The sequence below is a fragment of the Notamacropus eugenii genome, chromosome 2, assembly GCF_028372415.1.
Source record: "Notamacropus eugenii isolate mMacEug1 chromosome 2, mMacEug1.pri_v2, whole genome shotgun sequence".
NCBI lineage: Eukaryota > Metazoa > Chordata > Mammalia > Diprotodontia > Macropodidae > Notamacropus > Notamacropus eugenii.
In genome coordinates this window covers 512864679-512892327 of record NC_092873.1, presented here as the reverse complement: position 1 = coordinate 512892327, position 27649 = coordinate 512864679, and the positions used below count along the sequence as shown (strand labels likewise).

The 27649-nt window shown below is 43.4% G+C and overlaps 1 long non-coding RNA gene across 1 annotated transcript in view; it reads right to left on the bottom strand.

Annotated features, from left to right (window-relative positions):
* Positions 1 to 901: 901 nt before the first annotated feature.
* Positions 902 to 27649, bottom strand: part of LOC140530150 (uncharacterized) — a 28999-nt gene continuing 2251 nt past the window's right edge. The window contains exon 2 of the long non-coding RNA XR_011975817.1: positions 902 to 27332. This is a non-coding gene — a long non-coding RNA (uncharacterized lncRNA). The remainder of the gene's footprint in view (positions 27333 to 27649) is intronic.

Below are 27649 nucleotides of genomic sequence, written 5' to 3'. Positions count from 1 at the left end.
GCTCAGCTGAGAGCTGATATGGACCCATGCTGGACAGGTATTAGAGGAAGAAGGGGTGTATCCTGGAGGTGAAATGGATGGGTCTTGACAATAGCTTGGATGTGGGAGTGAGAGATAGGGAGGAGCCCAGAATGACTTCCTAGGGTGTGAGCCTTAGGGATCTGGAGGACGGTGTTGCCTCTATAGTAACAGGGAAGGAAGGAGGGGGCATGGTTTAAGAAGATGTTCTGTTTTAGACATATTGAGTTTAAGACGTCTGCTAGACATCCACTATATCTAGAGATATCTGGAAGGCAGTTGGAGATTGGAGATTTGAGGTCAACAAGAGAGAATAGGGCAGGAGGGGTAGATCTAAAAATCATCGGTGTAGAGATGATAACGGAATCCATGGGAGCTAAGTGAAGGAGGATAGAAGAAGAGAAGAGGCCCCAAGACAGAACCCTATGGAACAGTTGTGGTTCGAGGGTATGATCTGGAAATGGATGCAGCAAGCGAGCCTGAGAAGTCAGATAAGGAGGAAAACTAGGAAAGCTTTCCAGCTCCCTTTTGTCTGTTGATTTCTTCCATTAGCCTGTAAGCTTCTTGAGGGCAGAGACTATCTTTTTTCTAATTTGTATCCTCAGAGCTTACAAAGTAGTAGGTACTTAATAAATGCTTCGGGCAGCCAGGTGGTACAGCGCATAGAATGCCAGACCTGAAGTCAGGAGGACTCATCTTCCTGAATTCAAATCTGGCCTCAGACACTTATTAGCTGTGTAACCCTGGACAAGTCACTTAACCCCATTTGCCTCAGTTTCCTCATTTGTAAAATGAGCTGGAGAAAGAAATGGCAAACCACTTCACAGCTTTGCCATGAAAATCCCAAATGGGGTCAAGAAGAATCAGAAAAGACTAAACAACAATAAATATATGTTTATTTATTAGTAGCCTTAATTAGCTCTTTAAAAATTTTTTTATTTTTTTCCCAATTACATGTAAAGACAATTTTTGACATTCATTTTTTAAAATTTTGAGTTCCAAATTCTTTCCCTCCATCTCTAAGATGGCAAGCAGTTTGATATATATATATATATATATATATATATATATATATATATATATATATAGGCTATACATGTGTAATGATGCAAAATATAGTTCCATATTACTCATACTGTGAAGGATGACACAGACCAAGAAAAAACCCACAAAAAAGTGAAAAATAGTATGCTTCAGTCTGCCTCCAGATTCCATGAGTTCTTCCTCTGGAGGCGGAGAGCATTTCTCATCATGAGGCCTTTGGAATGGACTTGGATCAGTCTTGCTGAGAAGAGCTAAGTTCTTCACAGCTGATTCTTGTGCACCACTGCTGTTGCCATGTACAGAGTTCTCCTGGTTCTGCTCATTTTATTTTGCATCATTTCATGTCTTTCCAGGTTATTCTGAAACCACTCATCATTTTTTATAGCACAACAGTATTCCATCACAATCATCTATTACAACTTGTTCAGGAACTGCCCAGTGGGGGGCATCCCCTCAATTTTCTGTCAATTAGCTCTTGGTAAAAAGCATTTACTCCAATGGCATATAGCAGGAACATTGGTTAGAAAAACACCCCACCCTTAACTTGGTGTGCACTCTCCCATAAAGCCACATCATGTCCATGGGGAGAGTGGGTACAAATGAAAGCCATGATGGCAGTAATGCACATTTGTGAGATGTATTCACACCTCCAGCTACCCACAGGGCCTCAGTGTCCTTTCTAGCTTCTGAGAATCCCCTGCTAGATTCCCTGGACTTGGTGATCATCTCCACTACCTCAACCTTCAACTTTAGGATCAGCTGTGATTCTCAACTGGACTACATATAGCCTACTCTTTCAGAAGGAAAATAGACTCTTCTAGAATAGGTAGAAGGCTCGCCTCAACTTTGACATAATTTTTACCTTCTAGTCAGGAGTTAGAAAAGGATTGATTTAATTCCCGACTGATTTAAGGGTTAGATAGCAACAATAATAATTAGTATTTATTTAACACGTTAAGGTTAACAAAAAACTTTGTCAAACATTATTTCATTCGATCCTCACAACAACTCTGGGCAGTAAGGTGCTATTATTATCCTCATTTTACAGATGAGGAAACTGAGTCAGACAGAAGCTAAGGGTCATGTGGCTAGTTAAGATCTGAATTATTGTTCGGTTGTTTTTTCATAGTGCCCCATTCTTCATTACCCCATTTGAGATTTTCTTGGTGGAGACTGGAGTAGTTTGCCATTTCCTTCTTCAACTTGTTTTACTGATGAGGAAACTGAGGTAAATGGGGGTGAAATGACTTGCCCAGAGTCACATAGCTAATAAGCATCTGAGACTGGATTTGAACTCAGGAAGATGAGTTTTCCTAACTTCAGGCCTGGCATTCTATCCACTGCACCATCTAGCTGCCCAAGGTCTGAGACTAGATTTGAACTCAGGCCTTCCTGACTTATTCCAGCAATTCATCCACTGCATCAACCAGCTACTTACCTGACTGAGGGGTCCCTTTGGTGAGAGACCTCACTCTAACTTGTCATGACATTTGGTACAAAGTCCTAAATCATCTTCTCTGAAGCCTGAGGCATAGTCAGGCAATGGCCATTTGCCCATTAATCACCAAAAATCTCTGAGGTTCAAGGTTCCCCAATTTGTTTTTTTAACCCTGCGTTTTTCTTTTTGGTCTATGCAGATAAATGGCTGGAAAAAGGTGCTGAGATAATCTGTGTCCCCGGGTCAAGTTCACTGCCTCTCCTGACTTTCTTGTATGCAAACAAACTGAGGAAATTAGACCAACAAGTGGTTTATTGGGAATTGAGTGAACCATGCTGACTCCACCTTGTGACTCAATTTTGGAGCTAGTTCAGTTCCCTTCTTTTTTTATTTTTTCAGTAAGGGGTCTATCCAATTTCTGTCTTGTGAGAAAACTTTATTGATTGTTTGAACCTAGCCCTGTGTATCTAGGAAGCTAGACCACCTGATCTGCTGCTTAGAGACCCTTTAACTAAGGACCTTGGTTATGCTGAATAGAAACCTGGTCAGATCCAAAAATTGATGCAAGGAGTTTTCTCATCTCAAGCAACGTATACGTCTTAACTGAAAACTGGCTCCATACCAATCAATCAGTTCTTGTTTCCATGTTCCTCTGATTGTGTGGACACTTTTGGGGGAAGGACAACTCTTTTTGTGATTTGCACTTGTTTACTCTCCCTCTCCCAGCATGGAAAGTCCCTAATCTTTCCTCCACTTAGAAATCAAATTACCTAATTTTGTACCCTGACCAATTGTTTTCTTTTTATTAATTGGTCTTATTGAATTGTTTTTAAAGCATGAAAATCTGTCTCCCTCAGTATTGAGGGTCCAGTGCCAAGCTGAGCAGGCCTGGTTCTGATTTTTAGGCAATTGGCATGCACTGCTTAATAAATCCATATGCTTGCAAGCTGCAACATTTCTTTTCTAGGTTATTTCATCTTCCACCCACCACAGAACTACTGAGAGCCTCTAATGCTTTACTAGGGATAGAATGACTAAGTTGCACCCAGGAGTACGCTGGAGTGGATTCAGACTCAGAAAATAGGCTGCTAAATTTTCATTATGAGCATTTACACCTTGGGAAAATAGCAAATGCTACAAATCGGGGCTTGGTTTGTCATTTTGTTGATCATCTAGAAATAAGGAGAGAAAATGTTAATAGAACAGAGTAAACCTAAAAGTGTGACATGCATTTTTTTTTTGAGAGCTAGTATTAAACATTTACCAATACAACTTCTAACCAAGCCTGAGATGACCTCATTCTGTTGTTCAATCATTTTTGTCATGTCTGACTCTCCGTGACCCCTTTGGGGTTTTCTTGGTAGAGATACTGGAGTGGTTTGCCTTTTCCAGTTCATTTTACAGATAAGGAAACTGAGTCAAACAGGATGAAGTGACTTGCTCAGGATCACTCAGCCAGTAAGTATCTGTCTGAGGCTGGATTTGAACTCAGGAAGATGAGTCTTCTTGACTCCCAGCCCAGCACTCTATCCACTGTGCCACCTAACAGTAAAAATGCAAAGTGGATAGTAGAATGATCCATTCACATCTGAAAAGGGACACATCCTTATATATTCCCCCTTTTTACTTCCCCTTTAAATTCTGCAAATTTTCTGAAAGACGCATACCCTTACTCAAAGTTTATATATAAACAATCCTTTCCCCTCATGGAGCTCCCCTTTTAAAAGGAGGCTGAGATACAAACACAGATAATTATAGTACACAGTATTATATAATATGTGTATTGGAGAGGTCCAAATCAAGTGCTCTGTGAAGGGCCATGGTTACTGGCCCAAGGTGATCAGGGAGGCTTCCTGGAGGAGGAAGAACTTGGTAAGATTTTGAAAACCCAACGTGGAAAGAATGGAATTTGTAATTACTTTCATGTTATTATTGCATGCCTTTATATTAAATCTCCAACCAGACTAAAAACTCCCCAAAGATAAGAGCATTGGCCTTGGCCTATCCCCCAGCATGCCTCATTACAGCTTGCTGCACCCAGGAGGCACTGGACTGACTGACTTTGTGCATCTCTGTCCATTATCCTCATGCCTACATGCCCTGACTGGGGGTCATCTCAGCACAAAAAAGGAAGCCAGAGGACCCAGCCAAACTCTAAGGTCAAGGACAGACACAGGGCTCATGTTTCTTGCTAAATGATCTTAGGTCTGGCAAAGACTTTGTGGTTGCTGAAGCAGCTAATGTAATCTCAGACTCCATAAGCACAAATCTCATGTCCTTAGTGAGGCAACTGATAGTCCCACCCCTCTCTGCTAAGATGGAACCCCATCTAGACTATTGAGCTCAGTCCTGGGAGACACGTTTCTAGGCACAAACTGGGATACAACCAGAGGAGAACAGCCCAGATCCAGGAGCCATGTCAGATGAAGGTCAGCATGGCAGAGTCAAAAAGACACTGGACAGTTTGAGTTTGAATCCGGACTTTTATGCTTGCTCACGAGGTGACTCTGAAGGAGTCACTTATCCTTTCTAAAACTTATTTTCCTCCTCTGTAAAATGAGCATAAGAAGTCTCCTCATTGCTACCCTGGGAAATTACCTCGTTTGAGGATGAAAATTACTCACCATGCTCTGAGCCCCCACTCACTAAATTTTCTCTTTGGATCAGCTGGAATCTAACATGTGACTTCATATTGGAGTGGGACGAAGAATGATTTACTTTATGATTTCCTAATGATTTACTTAGCATGGTAGCTAGCTGGAGCAGTGGATAGAATACTGGCCCTAGAGTCAGGAGGACCTGAGTTTAAATATGGCCTCAGACAGTTACTAGCTGTGTGATCCTGGACAAGTCACTTAACTCCCATTGCCTTGCCAAAAAAAATAAAAAAGAAAGCATTAATCAACAAATGTCATGAGACAAAGCAAATGGAACCCACCTTTGGCTGCCTCCTCCCACAATCCTATTCCCAGCTGTTATGGAAGACAGCGTGAGCCAGAGTTTCTCCTTTCTTGACATGAGAAATGCCATTTTAGAATAAGCCTTTATTTTGAGTGTAGTCAGTCACGTCTACTGCTTATGTTTTGCCTTTTCTTACCCCAATTCTTGTGCAAGGACAATCCAAAGACAGAGTTCACTTGTGCTGGACCTCTGAGGCCAACAACAGATGAGCAGTTTGAAATTCTCTCTTCCCTCCTGTGGAACACAACAAACTTCCCCAAGGTAGCAGCTGACCAGTTGTCAACCCAACATGACTATGTGTTTTCTGTATTCTATAAATACCAGGGAGAAATGGCTTGTATTCAGAAGTCTATTTGACCTGGAGAGACACACTTCCCCAAGTTCCAGCTTATGCTTTTCTCTGCCTTTATAATGTACAAAATGAAACCTTTTCCTGACTTGTATTCTAAGCTGTAGTTAAGTTGATTTTCTTACTGCTCCACAACTCTGAGATAATGAGCTCCAAGGGTCCAGCTAGAGGGCTATACTGGAGCTTCTCCCAATACAGAGGGACAGGGGCAAGCGGGCTAGGATTTTCCATAGTTGACCATGAAAGGTCCTGTATCTTGGTGCATGGGCCAGGTGTGGCTTTTATCACTGGATAAATCTTAAATGTCCAGCATTAGAAGGGCGAAGACTCAAATGTTGAATGGATACAGGAAGTTCTCAGGGCTGGTATTAGTATAAACAGGAGAAGTCTCACTGGGACTGACTTGAGCTCTGGCATCAGACCTCAATGTCATCGGCAGCACCAGCATGAATGATAAAGTATAAATGTGATAAAATGTCAATACATGAATGAATAAAAATCCATTTATTAAATGCTTCTTTGTACCAGTCACTGTGCTATATAAAAATGCACAAGCAAGCCAGGCCCTGTCCTCAGGGGACCCAAGTTTTAATAAGGAACGACAATACCTGTGGGGAGTAGTGACCAGAGAAGTGGAAAGTCCCAGGGAGTGTGGATATAGAGTAATCAACTGACTGACTTTTTCTGAAACGATATTTCCCTTACAGCGATATATGTATCTATTGTCTCCACCATCAGAATGGGAGCCCCTTTAGGGTAGGGATTATTTTTGCCTTTCTTTGTACCCATCTTGGCACAGTGCCTGGCACTTAATAGTTTACTGTTGTTGTAGTGCTGATTTAATTACTTTTCCCAAAGCAAGAGGTGGAAAGGGTGGGTAGGATTGTAACTAGGTGGCATACCAGGAAGATGACCCAGTCAGGTAGCTGGGGCCAGCTAGATGTAGGGAGCCCTCAGCAGGGCCTGAACTGGGAGGCTCTGACACCCAGAGAGGGCAATGAAGCATTTATTAAGTAGCCACCGTGTGCCAGACACTGGAAATGCAGACAAAAGCAGAGCAGTCTCGACCATCGGTATCCTCAATGGGATTCCCCAGTGACAGCTGTGGGTTTCATCAGAGCGATACACACTGAAGGAAGACTCTGCAAAAGCCCCAGCACTGAGTGAGAGCCCTGCAGAAAGCTACTCCTTGGGGTATAGTTTCAAGAGGACTCCATGAAGGGGAATGACCAGAAGGGGCGAGTTATCCTTTGGGCTAATGAGCCCTTGACTCTTCTCAAGGGACCTTGTATGTGCTAGGGAAGAGTAGACTCCCAGCTTGGGGGAATGTTCTGTACTACCTCAATAAATATTCTTTTCTAAAAGCTAATTAACTCCTGCTGCTGTTCACCCATTAAGGGCTTGTGAAAGACACTCTGCTTCCTATAACTTCTTAACAACTGGAGCTGTCTGACACTGGAGAGTATGGTCTGGGAGGTTCTCTGTGAAGGGAGAAGTTTAAGAATAGGCCTAATGACCCTCTGGCAGACAGGACCTCTAGAGCAGAGAAGTCAAAGAAGTGGCCCACAAAACTCCCAGATTAAAATGTAATTTGGAAATACTTAACAAAATAATTAAAAACATAATTTTTATTGTTCAGTCATGTCTGACTCTTTGTGACCCCATTTAGGGTTTTCTTGGCAAAGATACTGGAGTAGTTTGCTGCTTCCTTTCCCAGCTCATTTTACAGATGAGGAAACTGAGGCAAAAAGGTTAAGTGACTTGCCCAGGGTCATATACCTAGTCATTGTCTGAGGCTGCATTTGAACTCAGGTCCTTCTGACTCCAGGCCTAGCTCTCTGTCTACTGTGCCACTATCTGCCCTCCAAAACCCACAATACAACCACAATATGTGGTTTTCTTAAGTCAATATGCTGCTGCAAGACCTCCAGTTTCTATCTGAATTTGACACTACTGCTCTAGTCTCTGACGTTCAGGAAGTCTCTGTTTCTATAAGGCAGAAAGGAGAAGGAGATGGGGAAGAGGGGAGTGGTAAAGGGAGAGAAGATCTGGGTATTCAGCCAAAGTCTTGGATAGTGTTCTCCACAAAAAGGACTCTTGCATCTTTTAAAAGATTATTATTCTGTCCCAGGAAATATGGGGAGGGAAGTTAGGATGTCTGTTATTAACTATATGAGTTGATAAACATGAGTTCCTTAAAAAATAAATGCTATGACTTTCCCCTCTTCAATAATTTAATAAGGAAAAGTAATTTGCTGAATAAGCCCAAAGAACAGTTGGCTGGTCCCTGGATAGAGGAAAGCCTGCTTTACTGGAGTAGAGATTTCAAGGTTTGAGTTTCCAGAGAGACGGTTGATACAAGGGACATGTAGCATACTTCTGGACGTCTCCACCACAAGAGCAAAAGGAGGCTGAAAGTACAGGATTAGTGACCCATCAATACCACTGTCTTCATCTCAAAGAAATCATCAAACAGGGAAAAACACCCACACGCACAAAAATATTTATAGTGGCACAGAATGGGAGACCGAGGGGATGCCCATCCACTGGGGAACGGCTGAACAAGCTGTGGTACAGGAATGTACCACATACTATTGTGCTATAAGAAACGATGAGCAGGCAGACTTCAGAAAAACCTGGACAGACTTGCATGAACTGATGCTGAGTGAAGTGAGCAGAACCAGGAGATCACTGTACACAATAACTGCAACATTGTAACAGTAACAGCAACATTGTGCAATGCTCAATTGTGACAGACTTAGCTCTTCTCAGCAATACAAGGATCCAAGACGATTCCCAAAGACCCATGATGGATAATGCTAACCACAATGGAGTCTGAGTGAAGACTGAAGCATGCTATTTTGACTTTCTTTTTTAGTTTTCCCCTTTTGCTTTGTTTCTTTTCTCACAATTTGACTAATATGGAAACATAGTCACATGACTGCACATGTATAACCTGCATCAAATTGTTTGCTCTCTTGGAAAGGGGAGGGAGGGAGAAAAATTTGGAACTCAAAATCTTATAAAAAATGAATGCTGAAAACTATCTTTACAAGTAATCAGAAAAAATAAAATGCTATTTACAAAAAAAGAGAAAGTACAGGGTTTGTTTTGCCATCCTCTGCCTTGGTCAGGAGTCCTGTGTTCAGTTCTGGGCATCACCCCTCAGGTATTGGTAAGTCGGGGCATGTCCAGAGAAGGGTGGTTGCTATGAGAAAGGATCTCAAGACCCTGCATGTGAGGATTGCCTAAAGAAACTGGGTATATTTTGCCTGTAGAAGAGAATATGAGACTTGAGAGTCACAGAAGAATTGCCGTTTAAGATCCTGAAATAACTGGACAGTAGTGGATAGTACTATGACCTAGAGTCAGTAAGACCTGAGTTCCAATTCAGCCTCAGACACTTACTTGCTGTGTGACCCTGGGCAAGTCACAATCTCTGCTTGCCTCAGTTGTTCTCAACTGCTAAAAAAAAGTGGGGATAATTATAGTACTACCCTCCTGTGGTGAAAATCAAATGAAATAATATTGATAAAGTGCTTTGTCCCAAATGCTATAGAAACATTGCCATCATCATCATCATCACTACTACTGCCTGAAGACTGTAATGCAGACTGCACATATATAATCTATATCAAATTGTTTACTGTTTCAGGGAGGGAGGAGAAAAAGGAGAGAAAGAGTTTGGAACTGAAAATTTAAAAACAAATGTTAAAAATTGTTTTTATGTACCATTAGGAAAAAACAAAATATTAAAAAAAGATTGTCATGTGGCAGAGTGTAGAATCATGAACAACGGAAGGAGGAAGATATAAAGAGGCAAATTTAGGCTTGACATAAGCATATTAGGTCTAGAAACCTATACTTCTTTTTAAAGAAAATTAAAAATAAATTTATTGACATTTTTTGTTTCTTCATCAAATTTCTCCCAGTATCTTTCCCCTTCTTCCCTCTCCAGAGAGCTATCCTATGGGATGGCTATATATAGCCATCTTTGCTATATATAGCAAAGAACATTTTAAAAAAAAAAGAGGAAAGAAAATCAACAAAACTGATCAATACATGGAAAAAGTATGAAATTATATACAATGTTGCATACTCATAGACCCTCACTCCTCACCTCTTCAAAGGAATGGGGAATTCCTTGTATTTCTTCTTTGGCGTCATTTTTGTTCTTTGTAATGCTGCATTATTCACTCTTTAAAAAATACTTTTTAATTGATGCTGCTTGTTTCCTCACTAGAATTTTCCCCGGTATCCCTTCTTTCTCTCCTCTCCACTCCCTCACCAGAGATCCTTCCCATTTAACAAATAACAAAAAAAGAAAAAGAGAGGGAAAAAGAAAAGAGAAGAAAATCAACAAGACTGATTAATACATTGTAAAAAAATCTGAAAATGCGTGCATGTTCCACGTGTGTGGGCCTCCTGCCTTGGCTCGTTGGTAAGGTGGGCTATCTTCTCATATCTCTTTCTGGGAGCCATATTTGTTTTCTGTAATGCCTGATATTCATTTGTGAGCTTTAGTGGTTTATCTTTCCATTTTCATTGTTGAACTCATTGTGTATCTTGTTTTCTTGGCTCTGCTGGCTTCTCTTTGCATCAGTTCATATAGCTCTTTCCATGTTTATCTGCATTCATCACATTTATCATTTCTTAACCATATTGCTTTCCACTCACAGATCACAATTTGTCCAGCCATTCCCCCAACTGATGGCATTTACTTAATTTCCTGTTCTTTGCTATCATGAGTGTTGCTCCTAGGGATATTTGGGGGCCAAGGGAGAAGACTTCCCTTCTCAATGTGCAACTGAACCAACATATACCTGCCCCATTTGACCTACTGGAGTTGGGCTTGAAGGCAGCTCTCTCCTGATTCTGGGCCCCCAATTCATCACCATGAGAAGACAGGGCCAGAAGAAAGAGTCGAGGGGAGTACAGTGAGTCCTAGAGAAGGACGAACTGTCAGCTGAGTTGGTTGGGGAGTCCAGAGCCATCAGAGACTGAAGATCAAGATTAACTTCTGGAGAAGAGAGAGAGACGTCACGATTTAGGGAACCACTGCTTGAGAACGCTTCTACGTTTGCCTGTTCTTCTACTCAGTTTCAGTGAAATGCTTTTGCTGACATTGCATCATTTGCCTAGATTTCTGTTGGTGCAGAATAGCTGAGCATCAATTAATCAGTCAGCAAGGATATATTAATGATGGAAGGAAACAAGCATTTATTAAACCCCTACTATATGCCATGCCCTGCGCTAAGTACTTTGTCAATATTATCTCATTTGATCCTCACAACTCTAGGAGGGAGGTGCTTTATTATCATTCCCCTTTTACAAATGAGAAAACTGAGGTAAACAGGGTCACACAGCTTGTAAGTATCTGAGGTTGGATCAGAACTTTGGTCTTCTTGACTCCAGGCCCAGCACATTCACTATGTGCCAGGCAATAGGCTAGGCACTTGGGATACAAGTACAAAGAATGAACGAAACAATCCTTACCAAGAGCTTACATTCTAGTGGGAGACAGAAGTACCCATACAAATAAATGTAGCACAAACATAAAACCAATAAATACAAAGTGGTTCATCCAAGGGAGTTAGGGAGTCAATGGCATTAGCAGTCATTGTGGGGCAGGAATGACTTCATGCAGAGATAGTGTTGGAGCTGTATCTTACTGGAAGAAAGGGACTCTATGAGGCTTCCAACTTGGGACTCCCAAGGGAGCTCCTAATGTGCTAGGGAAGGAGAAAGGGGAGTCTAGGAGGCAGATATAAGGAGCTGTCTGCTAGGGCACAGCTAGTGGAAAGGCATAGGGAGAGATAGCAGACAGAATGCTGTGCATAAGGAACAGAAAGGTCAGCTGACCTGAATCACAGGGCACTGGAGGAGGAGCAATGTCCAAGGATCCTGGAAAGACAGGTGGGGGCATAGGGTGGGTACGCACTAAGACTTTTGGGACCCTGGATAAGGTGATGTTGCCTCCTCCCTTGATTCATTATGATACCTTTGTATGAGGTATGCACTTTCATTTTTTATTATTTTAAAATATATATATACTTTTAAAACATATATATATATATACTTTAAAAATATATATCTATTTGTTTTGATAAGCTTAATAATCAATAAAAGCAAACTTTATATATGTATACATGTGCATATATATGTATCTGAGTATGTATACATACATATACACATCCCTTATAACAAAGAATAGAAAGGAAAAAGAAAAAAATGCAGTTTGGCAGAATTAATTAATACATGAACCTGATCTGAGAGCATAGACAATACATGACACCTATAGCCCCTCAGCTCTGCAAAGGGGAAGGGAGGTACATTTTCCTATCTCTTGTCCAAGCACAGTATATAATGTGCTGGTCCTGGTGTCAGGAAGATCTGAGTTTACTCAGACATTTACTAGCTACATGACCCTAGGTAGATCACTTGACCTCTGCCTCAGTTTCTCAACTTTAAAATGGGAATAGCATTCTATTAGCATCTACCTCCCAGTTGTTGTAAGGATCAAATGGGATAAAATTGATACCATCCCTGACACTTAGTAGGCACTGTGTAATGTGATAGAGAAGGAAATGTCAAACCATTCTAGTTTCTCTGCCAAGAAAACCCCAAATGGGATCATGAAGAGTTTGAAACAACTGAACAAGAAATATGATGTGAACTATGACTATTATTAATGATACAGCATTCAGTTTCATTTGTGTTGTGTCTGACCTCTCCATGTACATTGTTGTAGTCATGCATTTGCAGGGATTGAATTGGAGCTTGCCTCAGGGAATGTATGCCAGCTCTCCTCTAGGAATGCACAGGGACCCGCAGAGACAACTGTGATAAAGGGTCAGTGCTTGGACATAAGGAAGCAATTTCCCTTTAAAAACTTACTGGCCATTCATGGGGTTATATCACCATCATGAAGCATGACACTGGAGTGTAGCATATGCAGTGCACACATCTAACTAAAACCATCTTGACAGATGGCTAAGACCGGGTTGAGGGTAGTCAGAACTCAAACCCATTGGTGAGTTAGGGGGATGTTTACCCCAAGCATATGAAGACTTCCCCAGGTGGGATGGGCAAATGAGAACAATTTGAACAATTTGTTCCAATGGCCATGAAAGTGGCTGAAAGCAAGTATTGTGGAATGCTTAGAGCTTGGTCAGACATTGAAGACACCAAGGTCATTCAGTTCATCCTGAGCCAATCTTGTTTTGCCACTAGTCTTTGATGACTATAGAAGAGACAGTAGGATTGATGACTGTGCAACTCTGCCTAGCTAAAATTCAATATACTTGCAAGTTGGTGATGTCCTTGGTTATCTTTGAAAATGAAGGTCAAACAACAAAGTATGAGCCCCTCAGTGCTGCGTCACTTCCGGCACTAGAATGTTCCTAGAGGTTCCTTCCAAATTGCAGCCTTCATTGACTAAGGACCCAGGACCTCTAGACCTCTCAGACTCACAAATAACTGCTTCTAACTCCCTTTCAAGGTTGCTATTATATCATAAATTTTTGTTGATTGACTGACTGATACAAGATCAGGCAAAGAAACCCAAAGGAGAGGCAGCCAGAGGCGTAGGCTCAAATCCACTTTGCGGAGCTCCAGCTCTAGCCCAAGCAGCTGCTTTGCTATTTTTCCCTCCACTCCTTCCCCATAGATTGAAAGGAAAGGAGAATCTTGATATGATCTGAAGCTGGAAGAGAGCAGAACATCCAAGGACAAGTCATTTCCTATTAAAGATACACAGAACTGGCTCTTCCGGCTCAGCGGATTAAAAGAAGGCTGTTTTTTTCATCTCAAAGTTCAAGCCTCTCATTGCTGAGTCACACAAGTCCCTGCAGGTCCTGGAAGTTTCCAAGGGAGCTCAAAATCACAATATATAACTTTTAATGTAGCCTCTAACATAATTAGTTTGTTTTCTTGGTTCTGCTTTCTTCACTCTGCATCAGTTCATGTAAGTTGTCTCATGATTCTCTGATCTAGTCGTTTTCATTGTTTCTTTTAGTGCAGTTAACACTGTCCATACTGGCACTGCTCCACTGAGTGTGTAGTGTCTGCTGCACACTGCTCCACCGAAGGCTTGGTTTCTGCCAGATCTGACTCCACTGAGTGCATTACATCTGCCAGTCACTGTCAGGTACTACTTCAATGGACAAGTGGTGGTGAAGAATCTTTCTATTTGCAGCTTCTGGCTTTAGCTAGGCTATTCCTCAGGGGAAGAGTAGGATCTATCTTGCTCTTTTAAAGTCTAGAGGCCTTTCATGTTTATTCCAGAGCAAACAGCCTTTACCACATGTTACTATGTGACCTACTACGTGTCTAGGAGACACAACCCAACCACTCGGTTCTTTTCACTTTAGGATCAGTCAACCCATTTTTTCCTTTCAGATTCTTGGCTAGAACAGGCTTTTCCCTTCCCTCATCAGGAGATTCCTTGCCCAGGGAGCCAAGCACGTTCAACTAAATAGTCAGCCCAGTTAGTGCTTTGGGGCCTAAGTCTCTCTTTGAACAAGTACTTCTCTCTAGCTTGGAGTGGGCATTCCCTTTGCCTCTCTAGTTGTCTGTAGTAGTTAGAACAAAGATTTCAAACACATGGTAGCAGGGTAGTTTGTAGCCCACAACATTTCCAAGTGCAGCCAAATCAGATTAAAATATAAAATAAGATTTTAAAATATTACAAAATATAAAAATATTTAAAATATAAAATTGGGAAATAGTTAACAAAATAAAAACACAATAAAATATAATGTTAACATGTGGTTTTCTAAGTCACTATGAGGTTTATAGGCATCCTTAAATATAGTTTCGTGGCCCTGATTCTATTTGACTTTGACAAAGCCTTTATGGTAGAGGCTATACTCCTAGTACACCAACAAAATGCCCGAACTCCTGGGTTCTGGGGACTTCCAGTTTCTCAATTCCAAACTCCTTTTGCTTTTCCATATAAAAGAAGTGAGATGGGATAGTTAGGCTATAGAGACAAAGTTAAGCCAGGGAATATAGTGAATAGTATATCTTCCTCTCCCATCTGCAACCCTCCCCACCTGCCAAACACATTCCTGCCTTTTTCAGGTACTGACAGTCAGAAAAACCCTTCTTTGAACCTCCTTATGCTAAACTGTAGTGTCCAGAACTGGATCTTGGGGCTGACTGAGGGGAGGCAGCAGGATTGGCCCCTTCTTTACTCTCCACAATGAATGCAGCCTCAGATTCCATTAGCTGCTTCCACAGCCACAAAGTCTTTGCTCAGATCTGAGATCATTTAGCAAGAAACATGAGCCTTGTGTCTGTCCTTGACTTTAGAGCTTGGCTGGGTGTTCCCACCTCCCTGTTTGTGCTGAGATGACCCTAGTCAGGGTATATGGGGAGGATGGGAATGGATGTTTTCACTGCTCCACAAATGTGCCATCATACCCTGATCCAGGGCCTCTGTCTGCAGAATATGAGGGATTCTCAGGGAAGAGTATAAAGATTATAAAGAAGGCCTAGCTTCCAACTTTAGGGAATCTGTAGGTTCTAAACAGGCAGCACTTGGGGGTGCTTTAAAGCTGGCGAAGCACTTTACATATATCACAGCAATCCTGGGAGAAAGATGCTACTATTATTCTTACTTTACAGCTGAGGAAACTGGATCAGAAGTGAAAGTGATTTGCCCAGGGTCACACAGCTACTAAGTATCTGAGGCTGAATTTGAACTCAGGCCTTCCTTATTCCAGACCTAGAGCTCTATTCACTTTGCCACTTAGCTGCCTCTAGAACTGTAGAATGTTAGAGTTGGAAGGCCTCTTCATTCTAAGAAGAAAATGGAACCAGAGAGGTGAAGCATTGCAACCAAGGTCACACAGCAAGACGGTGTCAGAGGCAGGACTTGAACCTGGATCTCCTGATGCCTAGTGCAGAGCTCTTCCAACCTCACCACAAAGGCCCAGTCAGCAGGTGCCACAGCATCTATGTTGAGTTTGGAATCCCTGCTGATAAAACTGGTGCAACCTGGGTAGGGCCTGAGCTCCTGTTAGGGCCTCAATATTGTCATCTGAGGTTCTCATGCAAAATTTTCATTCACTTCTACATTTTCTCCTTTGTGAAATGAAAGTGTTAGATGATTTCTCAGCCCCCCCTCCCCAGCTCTGACATTCCTTGTTCTCAAGCTCCCTCCCAGATCTGACATTCCCTCTTTTAAGGCCCTTCTCAGCTCTAACCTGCTTTGGTTTATGAGTCTAAATTAATGGGGATTTTCTTGCTTAGATGGTGGGAGTAGACGTGCTTTTGCTAGTTTCTCCACTGAGTACTGACAGCAGACAGCCTGGAGAAGGAAATTCCCTCTGCTGACTGCAGAAGTGAGAGCTTTGGAATGGGCTGCCTTTAGCAGCTGTAGCTTCTACCTCCCTGGAGGGCTTTGATCAGAGCCTGGAGGATCTCCTGTCGGGGTGCAGGTGTCCATTGGAGCAGATGACATTCAAGGATCTTTCTATGTTTGAACTTCTGTGAATCCTCCAAGGCAATCATTTCAGGAGCTGCCCATTTTGGATTGCTGTGGTCAGTCCTCAGCTATAACTGCCGCAGCTGCTACGGTTGCTATTTCTGTACAAGGCAGATCCCTTGCAGACAGTTTGCAGCACTAAGTCATCTTCTGCCCCCAAAGTGATCATAGAAGAAACCAAAATGGTTTCCTGCATTCCTTTCACTGGCTGTGAAGGGGGTCAATATGTCAAACATTTGTGATGTCAAGCTGGACTGATTTTATCCCATTGATGACTGAGTAGATAAGTCTTAGAGAACAGAATGGGGCTGTTCCATTTTACAGATGAGTAAACAAGAACCAGAAAAGATACAAGTGGATTGTCCATGGTCATGGGGCCAGTAAAGTGTCAGAGGTGTGATTTGAAACCAGATCATCCTGATTCCCAGGTCTGGTGGTAGAGTGGATAGAGTCTTGGACTTGGCGAGAAGATCTGACTTCAGATAGTGCCTGAGATACTTACTAGCTGGGTGACTCTGTTTTAGGTTAGGGTAACTGACCGAACCTGGGCAAGTTACTTAATCTTTATCAGCCTCAGTTTCCTCATCTATAAAACAGGGGAAATAGTTGTACTTCCCTCTTAGAGTTCTTGGGAGGATCAAAACAAATGAGATAATATATGTCAAGTACTTTGTGAACCTTACATTGTACTCTCAATAGCAGCTGTTATTACCAAGCCATAATCACCTTCCCCAGGCTGATACAACAAAACCGATGTGTTTTCAATAAATATTTTCGGAGAGCTTGTGTGGAAAGAGTGCACTTGGGTTTAAATCCAGGCTCCACGAGGTAAAAGATGCATCCTGGGATGTGTGGGGTGCTCAGGGAGGACGAGCACTTCTGGTGAGAGGGCTGCTCATCCTAGGCTGCTAACCCTAAGCTCATCCACCTTTGAGGTCCATCTGATCTACCCAACTCTACCTGTGCCTCTAAGAAGCTGTAGCATGAGCAATGGTAAACCTCAGCACACAGGTAAACCTAAGTTGAGCTTAACTGACAGGTCTCCAACCTGTTGGTGAGTCAGGGGGGTGTCTACACCGAGCACACGGAGACTTCCCTGGCAGAATGGATGGATGAGAACAATTTGCTCCAATGGCCATGAAGATGGCTGAAGCAGGTGCTGTGGAGCACTCAGAGCTTAGTCAGACATGGAAAACACCAAGATTATCCATTGTGTCCTAGGCCATCACCATTTGTCTCAACTTTTGTCCTGCCAATGGACTTGGACAGCTCTGGAAGAGGGAGGGAGGCTGATGACTTTGTGAAACTCTGCCTCACTTAAGTCCAATTCACCCACAAGTCAAGACATCACCCTGTGGTGTCACTGGTCCTCTTCAAAAACCAACAACAACCTGCATACTACCTGTATGATGTTGGCCAAGTCACTTAACCTCTGTGGGTCTCAGTTTCCTCTTTTGTAAAATGATAGGGTTGTACTAAATCCTTCCAACTCTAAATCTATCACCCTATGACTTTGACTTAAGTAGGGCCTCTGACATGGGCTCCTTACAGAAGTAAATGGTGTCATGAAGGGTTGGACATGACTATATGACTGAACAACCTACAACAGAAGTTATGGCTTTATGGGGTAGCTAGGCGGTGCAGTCAATAGAGCACCAGGCCTGGAGTCTGGAAGACCTGAGCTAAAATCCGGCCTGAGACACTTGCTAGTTGTGTGACCATGGGCAATTTACTTAACCCTGTCTGCCTTAGTTTTCTCATCTGTAAAATGAGTTGGAGAAGGAAATGGAAAATTATTTCAGTATTTTTGCTAAGAAAACCTCAAAAAGAGGTCATAAAGAGTCAGACATGACTGAAAAAAAAAAACAACTAAAAAACAAACCCAGCAAATTGCACTGTTGGTGGAGCTGTGAACTGGTTCAACCATTCCAGAGAGCAGTTTGGAACTATGCCCAAAAAGGTATTAAAATGTGCATACTCTTTGACCCAGTAATACTGCTACCAGGTTGATACCCCAGAGAGATCAAAAGAATATGTACAAAAATTTATAGTAGCTCTTTTTGTTGTCACAAAGAACTGGATACTGAAGAGGTACGATTAATTGGGGAATGGTTGAACAAGTTAAGGCCTATGAATGTGATGGAATGTTGCTCTCCATTCTTGAAGAGGGCCATGACATCAGGAAGTGATGCCATGACATGCAAGTGAATTGGATTTAAGTGAGCAGGGTTGTGCAAAGTCACCAGCCTCACTTTCTCTTCCAGAGCCATCTGGGTCCAGTGGCCAGATATAGATCAGGACAACTGGAAAGGGGCCTCCTGTGGTGAAATTGTGTTGTGCTATAAGAAATGATGAAGGGAATGGTTTCAGAAAAACCTGGGAAGACTTGTAGGAACTAATGCAGAGGGAAGTGCACAGAACCAGGAAGACAATTTACACAGTAACAGTAACACTGTAAAATGATCAGCTGTAAATGACAGTATCACCACAGTTCCAAAGAACTCATGAAGAAACACCCGCAGATAAAGAGTTCAAAGTGCAGATTGAAACATATCCCTTTTTTCCTTTTTCTCCCCTCTTCAGAACATGGATAATCAGGAAATTTGTTTTGCATGACTATACAGACAGTTCCCACTTTATATAAGTGCATAATCTTGCAGACCTCTACCTACAGAGTTGGTTTTTTTCCATCATGCAAATTTGCCCACTAAGGTGGGGAAGGGAGAGAGGTAGGCAGGAAGGAGGATACATGTCAGTGGAGGGAAGAGGTAAGCATACCTGGGCAGACACGTTGGGCTGAACTGGACACAAACAGGAGAGAATGGATTAAACAAAGAGCCAGGGACAGACACCAGGTACCTGAACATGGACAGAGAAAAGACTGACAGGCAGGGCCAGACACATGGGTAGGTAGGCAGAGCAGAGCAGAGCAAACAAAGGTCTCCTCTCTTCCAGGTCTCTCCTAGCATCCATTCTTCTGCTTCACTTGGAGGGTTGTTTTGGGTTTTTTTGGTTGGGGGATAGAAGGTGCCAGGGCTGAATTGAAGGACAGGAAGGGAGAGAACATAGTAAAGTTAACAAAGGTGGTTTTTTTGGAACATAGATTTCTTTCAGAATTCTTTACTTAAAGTTGAATTTGCAATGGGAATTTATGCCTACACATATTTGTCATGGGTTTTGTGTTTCTTGCTTTGTCAGTGGCTGGGGGTAGGGAGATAATCTGGAACTGAAAATTTAAAACAAATGAATGGTAAATATAAAGTCAACAAATATGCACACATTTGTGTGTGTGTGTGTGTGTGTGTCTGTGCACGTGCCACATGACAGCTGGGGTAGCAAGACAAGGTGAGCTGTCCCTTTCTACCCCTCATAGGAAGTAGCTTGAAGCAATCCTGAAATGATCTGTAGCTAGAAAGAGGAGAGGGAGATCCAAGGATGGAGTCAGCGGCCAATGAGGGGATGCTTTCTCAAAATGAAAGACGTCCTTCAGTTACACCTCTAGTTGGCTGGAAGCAGCCAGGGAGTTGAGATAAGGAGAAAGACCATATATCAGAACCCAGGGTGATTCCAGGAGTGCAGTCTAAGCTTGCAGGGTGATTCCAGGGGTCCAAATACCAGTGGGATTGAAGGCAGGGGTGGACATGGCATGGTCTGAGCAGGAAAAAGAAACTGTGAATGTTCTTTCTCTGGGGTGTGGGCATTCCCTGGGAAGCCTGAGAAGGATGGTGGAGATTTAGTCTTTGCCACCTTTTGGAGGAATGGGACTCAGAAATCCTCTGCATCCCAGTGCTGATCTGTCTTCACCTCCAAGCAGTTCCTTCTTTCTAATCCAAACCTTTTTCCAGAAACCAAGGGCATGACAGGACTACTTGTGCCAACTCATTGGTACCAAAGGAGTGGGGGGAGGTGGCAATAAATTCCAGCAGTTGCCATAAGAAGCCAGAAAAGAGACAGGTTGGGCCAGACCAACTGTCAGTTCCTTGGCATTCCCCTCTGCTCTCCTGATTGAGCACTAACCCTGTGTCCCGAACATGTGCCAGGACTGGTTTTCCTTGGCACTCTTAACCCCTTGATTTGTGATACCCTGGTGCAAATCCAGCCTGGTTTTGCAGTTTATCCTGGCTCTCTTCCCAGGAAGGACGTGGCCTTTCTGCCCCAGGCAGAAGCCAGGTTGGTCAAGGCTCCTTGGCTTCCCTTCTTGCACAAAGGACAGGGCCTCTGTCTTACCACTCCTGAATCTTACCCCTATGCCATCCTTTCCTTTCCTTGCCTTGTAGATGAGGCAGAGGAGGAGCAGTGTGGGACAGTCCTTATGTAGGATTTGGAGGCATCAACAAGCATTGATTAAGCCCCTTCTATGTACAAGGCGCTGTGCTAAGCTTAGGGACACAAATGTAAGAGTGGTATCCCACAGTCCTCGGCTTGAACGAATAAAACAAGATGCTCTAAGCTGATACTTTTGTCAAGTGGGAACACTTCTCTCTGATGGAGAGGCAGAAGCAGCCAGAGGTGCAGACTAGGTGTCAACAACCCTGGGACACCTCAGTTGAATCAGCCCACTTTTCCTTAACCTCTGTTTATACTGGTGGAATAGGAGGGCCTGGATTTTGGTGTTGTTTTTTTTTAATCCAATTGTTTTTACTGTATCACTTCAGGAAATAGCCATTTCTAAATTAATTAGCTCCAGCTGACTAACTGATAATCAGTGAAAGTGAAGAACAGACTAGACTACAGCTGAAGATCAATAGTTTTAGAAAATCACCCCAAACCCTCAGGGGTACCCCTAGAAACCTGAAGGAAGAATTAGTCCATTGCCTTCTGGGTTGGGAGAATGAGCCCAGAGGGGCTGCTACATAAAAAGAAAACAATTTCTGCCTTCCCAGAGCTTACATCCTAAAACATACAAATAAACAGCAGCTAGATGGTTTAGTGATGGAGTGCCTGTAGTCAGGATGACTTGAGTTCAAATCTGGCCTTTGATACTTACCCTGGGCAAGTCACTTAACCCTGGTTTATCTGTTTTCTCATCTGTAAAATGGAGGTAGAAAGGATAAGCCACTGCAGCATTTTTGCTAAGAAAAACCCAAATGGGGTCATGAAGAGTTGGACATAACTGAAAAATGACTGACCACCATGAAATAATACAGAGTAGATATAAGATAATTGTTGAGGGGAAGGCACTAGCTGCCTGGTAGCATGGACCCTGAAACATCTCTGGCTTCCACAGGTTGTGTTTGAGCTGAGGTTAGAAGAAAGCCAAGGAAACTGAGGGGCAGGTGGAGGAGGGAGAGCATTCTAGGCATGGGTAACAGCTAACAAAGATATGGAAATGAGAGAGGGAGAATCATGTCAGGAACAAGATGGTCAGTACGACTGGATCGTAGAGTATAGAGGGGAGTAGTATGAAAGAAGACTGGAAAAGGAGGAAGGACTTTGTTATTAAAATAAAGGGATGAGGGGAGCTGGTGAAAGAACATTGGATTCCAAGAAGACCTGGTTTCCCACCTTCTCTATGATCTGCCCAGATGTTGAGTCTATATGTGTGGGGAACCCCAAAATTCAAGGACAAATGGCACAGGTCTGCCTTGAAACAATTTGCCTCAAGCCTCCTTTCAGTCAGAGACAAGATTTATTCTACTGCCAATAAAAAGGGGCAGATTTTGAGAATCCGAGCAATTTAACGGAGGCAAGATGGACCTTTCATACAGAAAGACTGTGGGAAGATCTGGATGTGATCTAGAAGTGGCCAATAGCCTGGGGGGATCCAGAGGTAACAGACAGTGAAGGGCTGGGCTGGGTCAGAGGTAACAGACAGCAAAGGGATGGGCTGGGTCTGAGTCACAATGAAAGGACGTTATTGGGATGGGTGATGCCTCAGGTGATCACCAGGGATCTGGGTTCTGTGGGAAAGTCCAGGGGCTTTTCCTTTTAGGGGTCCAATGTGAATCCCATCTCTATCACAGACGGCCAGGAGGCCAGGTGCTGGAGGTAGACTCAGGAATCTCTGCTCCACTTCCAAATGGGACACCCCCTGGCTGTTTGAATCTGGTCCAACTATTTCTCCTTCCCAGCTTCAGTTTCTTCATCCATAAAATGAGGGGGTTAGATCAGAACCATATCTCAGGTTACTGCCAGCTCCAAAGCTAGGCTCTTAGGTAGCTTCTGTGAAGGAGCTTGATTCCTGGTGACAAACAGTTTGTTTGAAGCAACTGGAGATGGTCACCTTAGATAAGAGAAGTCTGGCGAGGTAGGTGGGGGGGTGGGGAGGGACACCATAGTGAAAGGAGGGACTGGCCTTGTTCTGCTTGGCTCAGAGGGAAGAACCAGGGGTGATGTTTCCCTTTTCACCTCTTATCTGATATTTTCAGGATTTATCTTCAGCCTCACACCTTATTTTAGACTCTCAGATCTGAAAGGCTTCAAGCATTTATTAAATGCTGACTTTATCAGGCACCATGCTAAGGGCCTGGATTAAAGGACAGTACCTGCTCTCAATGAGGGCAGCAACATGTAAAATGGAGCTGAAAAGGGGAAGGGAAAGGAAGATTCAACTTGGGGGTGGAAGGGAGGAGAGTCAGAAGCGCAGTTTCTGGTTGGGGAATGAAGCCTGGCCAGAGGAGGCCCACCTGCAAAATGGACCCCTCCTTCTCCCCCTTCTCAAGGAACTTAGCAACGGGAGAAGGGATCTAGCATGGTGGGGAGATGTTGTTCTGGGGTGAGATGTTGGGCACCGAGAGAAATTCTGGGATAAGAAATGGCCTAGTCATTGCAGCAAACTCGGGAGAGTCAGGAGCACAGTTGAGAGAAAAAAGAAGAGAGGAAGGGACCTCATAAGACATCTGGTTCAATCTCTCAGCTGGTGCAGAAATCTCTTCTACGATGCACTTGTCTGGGCTTAATGTACGCTCTGCTTAAATACATTTAATGTCAGGGAGCTTATCACCTCCAAAAGGAAGCCTCTCCCTTGTGGCACAGCTTTCATTGTTAGAAAGCCCTTTCTGACTCTGAGCTAAAGTCTGTCTTCCCATGACATTTACCTTGTCCTCTGGGGCCAAGCAAAAGATGACAGGTCTCTTCAGGAAAGGGCTTTGAGTGTCTGAAGGCAAGCACAACAGCATCATAGATTCAGAGCTAGAAAGGACCTGAGAGGGCATCTAATCCAACTTCCTCATTTTACAAAAGAGGAAACTGAGGCCCAGAGAAGGTAAGTGAATTACCAGAGGTAAAGCCAGAGCTGGGATCATGCCCCCCTCTTTTTTTATGTTAATTTGGTTTTATGCAATTTAAGAAACTTTTATTCTTCCCTTTTTTAAGGTTAGGTGTTTCTGTTTTCTCACCTCAATTTTATTGTTTCCAGTAAAGACTTTATGGTATTAAAATTATTTGAAAGAATTTTCAGTGCTACAAAAAAAGAGAATCCTTTCCAAATACCTCTTTCCTAACTCCCTGTCGCCCTCTTGTGTTCACATTGCATCTCTCATGCATGTAATTATTTCTAAAGCTTCAAGGATACTTGGTGTAGTGCAGCATTCTCTAATTTCATGGTCAGGAACAAAGAGAGAGAGAGAGAGAGAGAGGGAGAGAGGGAGAGAGGGAGAGAGCCCTGTAGAAAAGTTCGAGAACCATTGGTCTGGTCCATCCCTCTCATTCTGTAGCTGAGGAAACAGAAGCCCAGAGAAGTGGAGTGATTTACCAGGTCACACAGCTTGTTAGTGGCAAGACTAGACCTGCTTGACTCCTAATCCTAAGTAGACTTCTTATGAATCACGTGCACGGGCCAGAGGGCTGGCCTTACAGTTACAAGAGCCTGGATTTGAATTTTTCTTTAGATAAAGTATGACTGGAGAAGTTGCTTAATTTTTCTAAGCCTCAACTTACTCTTCTGCAAAAGAGATGATAACAACACTCTACATGATGAACTATATGGCTTTTTCTATTATATAAACTCTTCTGTTTAGCTTTTAAAGCCCTTTACAACCTGGGCCCTTCCTATATTTCCAGTCTTCTTAAACCTTCCAGCCATCCATACACTCTACCCGCCTCTGCATGGTACTTTTTCTCCTGCCTGTGTGTCTTTGTATGGGCTGTTCTCAGTGCCTGCTCTTCTCTGCCGCTTAGGATTTCTGGCTTCCTTTGAGTTACGACTGAAGCTGGCTACTCTCTTGAGGAAGTGCCCTCTTCTGAGGTGTCTTTAACCATTTACTCTGCAGCTATCTTGCAAATACCTAGTTATGTACATCCTGTTTCTTCCAGTTGAACGTAAGCTCCCACATCTGGCTTTTTCTTTGGATGTATTCCTAGAGCTTAGCACAAGATCTGCAACTGACTCTTGGTGATTTATGTGTTGATTGGTTAGGCTGTAGCTCATTGGTTTGGTCAGATGAGCCCTTTGCAGACTTCTAAGAACTCTATCAATAGTTATTCTCCCTCCGATAGCACCAGCCTGAGATGCCACTTGAGTCTTATCCTCCCTGTGATTCTGTGGTGGGAATTATTACCCGTCTGAGAGGTAAAGAAACAGATAGGAATGGAAGTAGTGGTGAAGTCAGAAGGAAAACTCAGAATCTCAGAGTCTCTGATTTGCAAGGGGCCTCAGTCCAGACTACTAACCAAAGGGATCCTCCATGTGACATAGCTGACATGCAGTCGTGCAGCCTCCATTTGGAAGTTTCTGGGGGAAGAGCTCCAACACCTACTAAGGCCACCTATTATATGTTGGGACCACCCCCATTGTAAGGAAGTTTTTCTAGACATTGAGTCTAAATTGGCCTCTTTCCAGCTTTCCTGCACTGTTCCTGATTCTCCCTTCTGGAGCTAAGCAGATGAAAGCTGATCTCTCTTGCATAAGCCAGGCCTTCAGACACTTTAACTTGGCTATCATATTCCCACCAAGTCTTCTCTTCTCCAGGCTCATCATTTCTAGTTTCTTCAACTTCTCCTCACAAGGCATAGGCTTGAGGATCTTCATCTTGGCTGTCCTGCTCTGGCTGCTCCCCAGCTTCTCAAAGCCCTAGATTTGGGAGTTACCTACTCTTTAAAGCCATGGAATCTGATGAGATTTCCCAGGTGAGTGTAGACAGAAGTAAGAAACAGAGAAAGCCCAGACAGCCTTGAGGAAAGGAGGCAGATGTTGAGACGCAAAAGGAGATGGAGGAGGAAAAGCAGGCAGAGTAGTGTACAAAAACCCAGAGAGGAGTTCCTAAAAGAGGAGGATGCACACTGTCAGAAGGTATTGAGGATGAGGGGCAGCTACGTGGTACAGATCCAGTATCCCTGCAAAGAAAACCCCAAAAGGGGTCACAAAGAGTCTGATACAACTGAAAGATGACTAATCAGCCACAAACAGTCTAGGCACGCAATGGAGACACAAAAATGAGACAGTCCCAGCCCCCAAGGAATTTATAGTCTTTTGTGGGAGACATGTACATATACAAGGAGATGCAAAATATATCACAGGGATGACCTGTCCACCTTCCCTTCTCTTCTCTTCATTCCTTCCCAGACCTCAAAGCGTAGCTTGGTGGGAAAAGTAGCCCAGATGCAACTGGGCATCATTACCCTTCCTTGTTGACTTGACCACCGAGACAATTCTAGTCTAACACTCACATTTTATAGATGAGGAAACTGAATTCCCTAGAGGGAGGTGACTTGTTCATGTGAGTGGCAGATTTGGGATCAGGACACAGGTTTCTTGACTACACTTACTGCACCCCTAAGGCATTCTGGTTCATCAGAGTGTGGTAGATATGGACAAGTAAGACAGTTGAGGAAACCCTGGAAGTTTCCTCACCCCTCCTCAATCTGGAACATCCTTCCACCCCTGCTCCTCCTTCTCCCACTGGTGAGTTTCCACAAGCACCTCCATTTTGAGGGAAGGCCCAGGACATCCATTCTTTCCACTCTCATCTGTTTCTGATTTTTTAGACTTCTCCAAGATGCCTTGCATAATGGAAAACCTTCCCCTTCCATCTTCCCCCTTTGGAATATAAGCTCCTTGAGGGCAGAAGGGACTGTCTCTTTGCTCATATTTGTACCCCCAGGGCTTAGCATGGTGCCTTCCACATAGTGAGCTCTTACATGCTTTTTAACTTGACTTGACTTCCCCCTTTTCCTTTACTATCTTTACCCAGATGTGCAGGTGGGATGAGAGCTGACTGACCTAATTACTCATACACTTCTTGGATTAGTATCCCACCCACCACAGTTGCTCTTCCAAACCTTTTCATTCCTCCTCAAATCACCAGACTTTCCTTCCCCCATCCTCAGCTGAATACTTTGCCTCCGGTTTTACTGACAAAATTGAGGCTGTTGGACAGAGTTTCTTCTCCCTTCCCCTCTTCTTCCATCCCTCAGATGCCTTCTATCACTAGATACCGTCACTCCTGTTTCACATGAAGAGGTAGCCCTTCTTGTCAAGGCAAATCCCTCAACATACGAAAGTGATCTCCTTCCATCCCACCTTTTCCAGCAGATTGCCCCCTGTCATTCCTATCCTCTCATTTACCTTCAATCTCTGTCTTTGGGCACCTTCTCTACCACCTACAAACAGGCCTCCATCCTCAAAAAAACCTTCCCTTAATCCATCATCCCGTATCTCGTCCTTAAGCTTCTTGAGAAGGCTATCTGTCTGTCCTTACTTCTCTGCAGTCTGGGCTCTGATCTCATCATTCAACCTGAGCTGTTTGCTCCAAAATGACTGGCAGTCTCTTAAAGGCCAGATCTCACGGCTCTTTCCCAATCTTCATCTTTTCGCGAATCTTTCGGTTCAGCTGACCAGCCTCTTATTTCTAAGCTTCTGGGTCCCTACCCTATTCTGCTTCTCCTCCTACCTATCTGACACTCCTTATCGGGACTGTCTTTCCTGCTAACAGCGGTGTCCCCCAAGGCTCCGGCCTGAGTCCTCTTCTCTTTTCCGACTGTACCATTTCACTTGGTGATTGATCTCATTAGCCTCCACAGTTTCAGTTATCACGACTTTGCTGAGGATTCTTAGATCTCCTTATCCAGCCCTCAATTTTCTCTCGTTCATCCTGAAAATACCAATGAGTTCATAGAGTACTTACACACCAACTGTGAGCTCTGATCAAAGAGTCACGGAGGTTATGGGCAAACACTGAAGGAGGGAAACGACACGGACACACACACAGACACACACAGAGACACACAGACACACAGACACGCACAGACACACAGACACAGACGCACACAGACACAGACACACGCACACAGACACGCACACAGACACACACACGCAGACACACAGACGCACACACACAGACACAGACAGACACACAGACACAGACACACACACAGACGCACACATGCAGACACAGACACACACAGACAC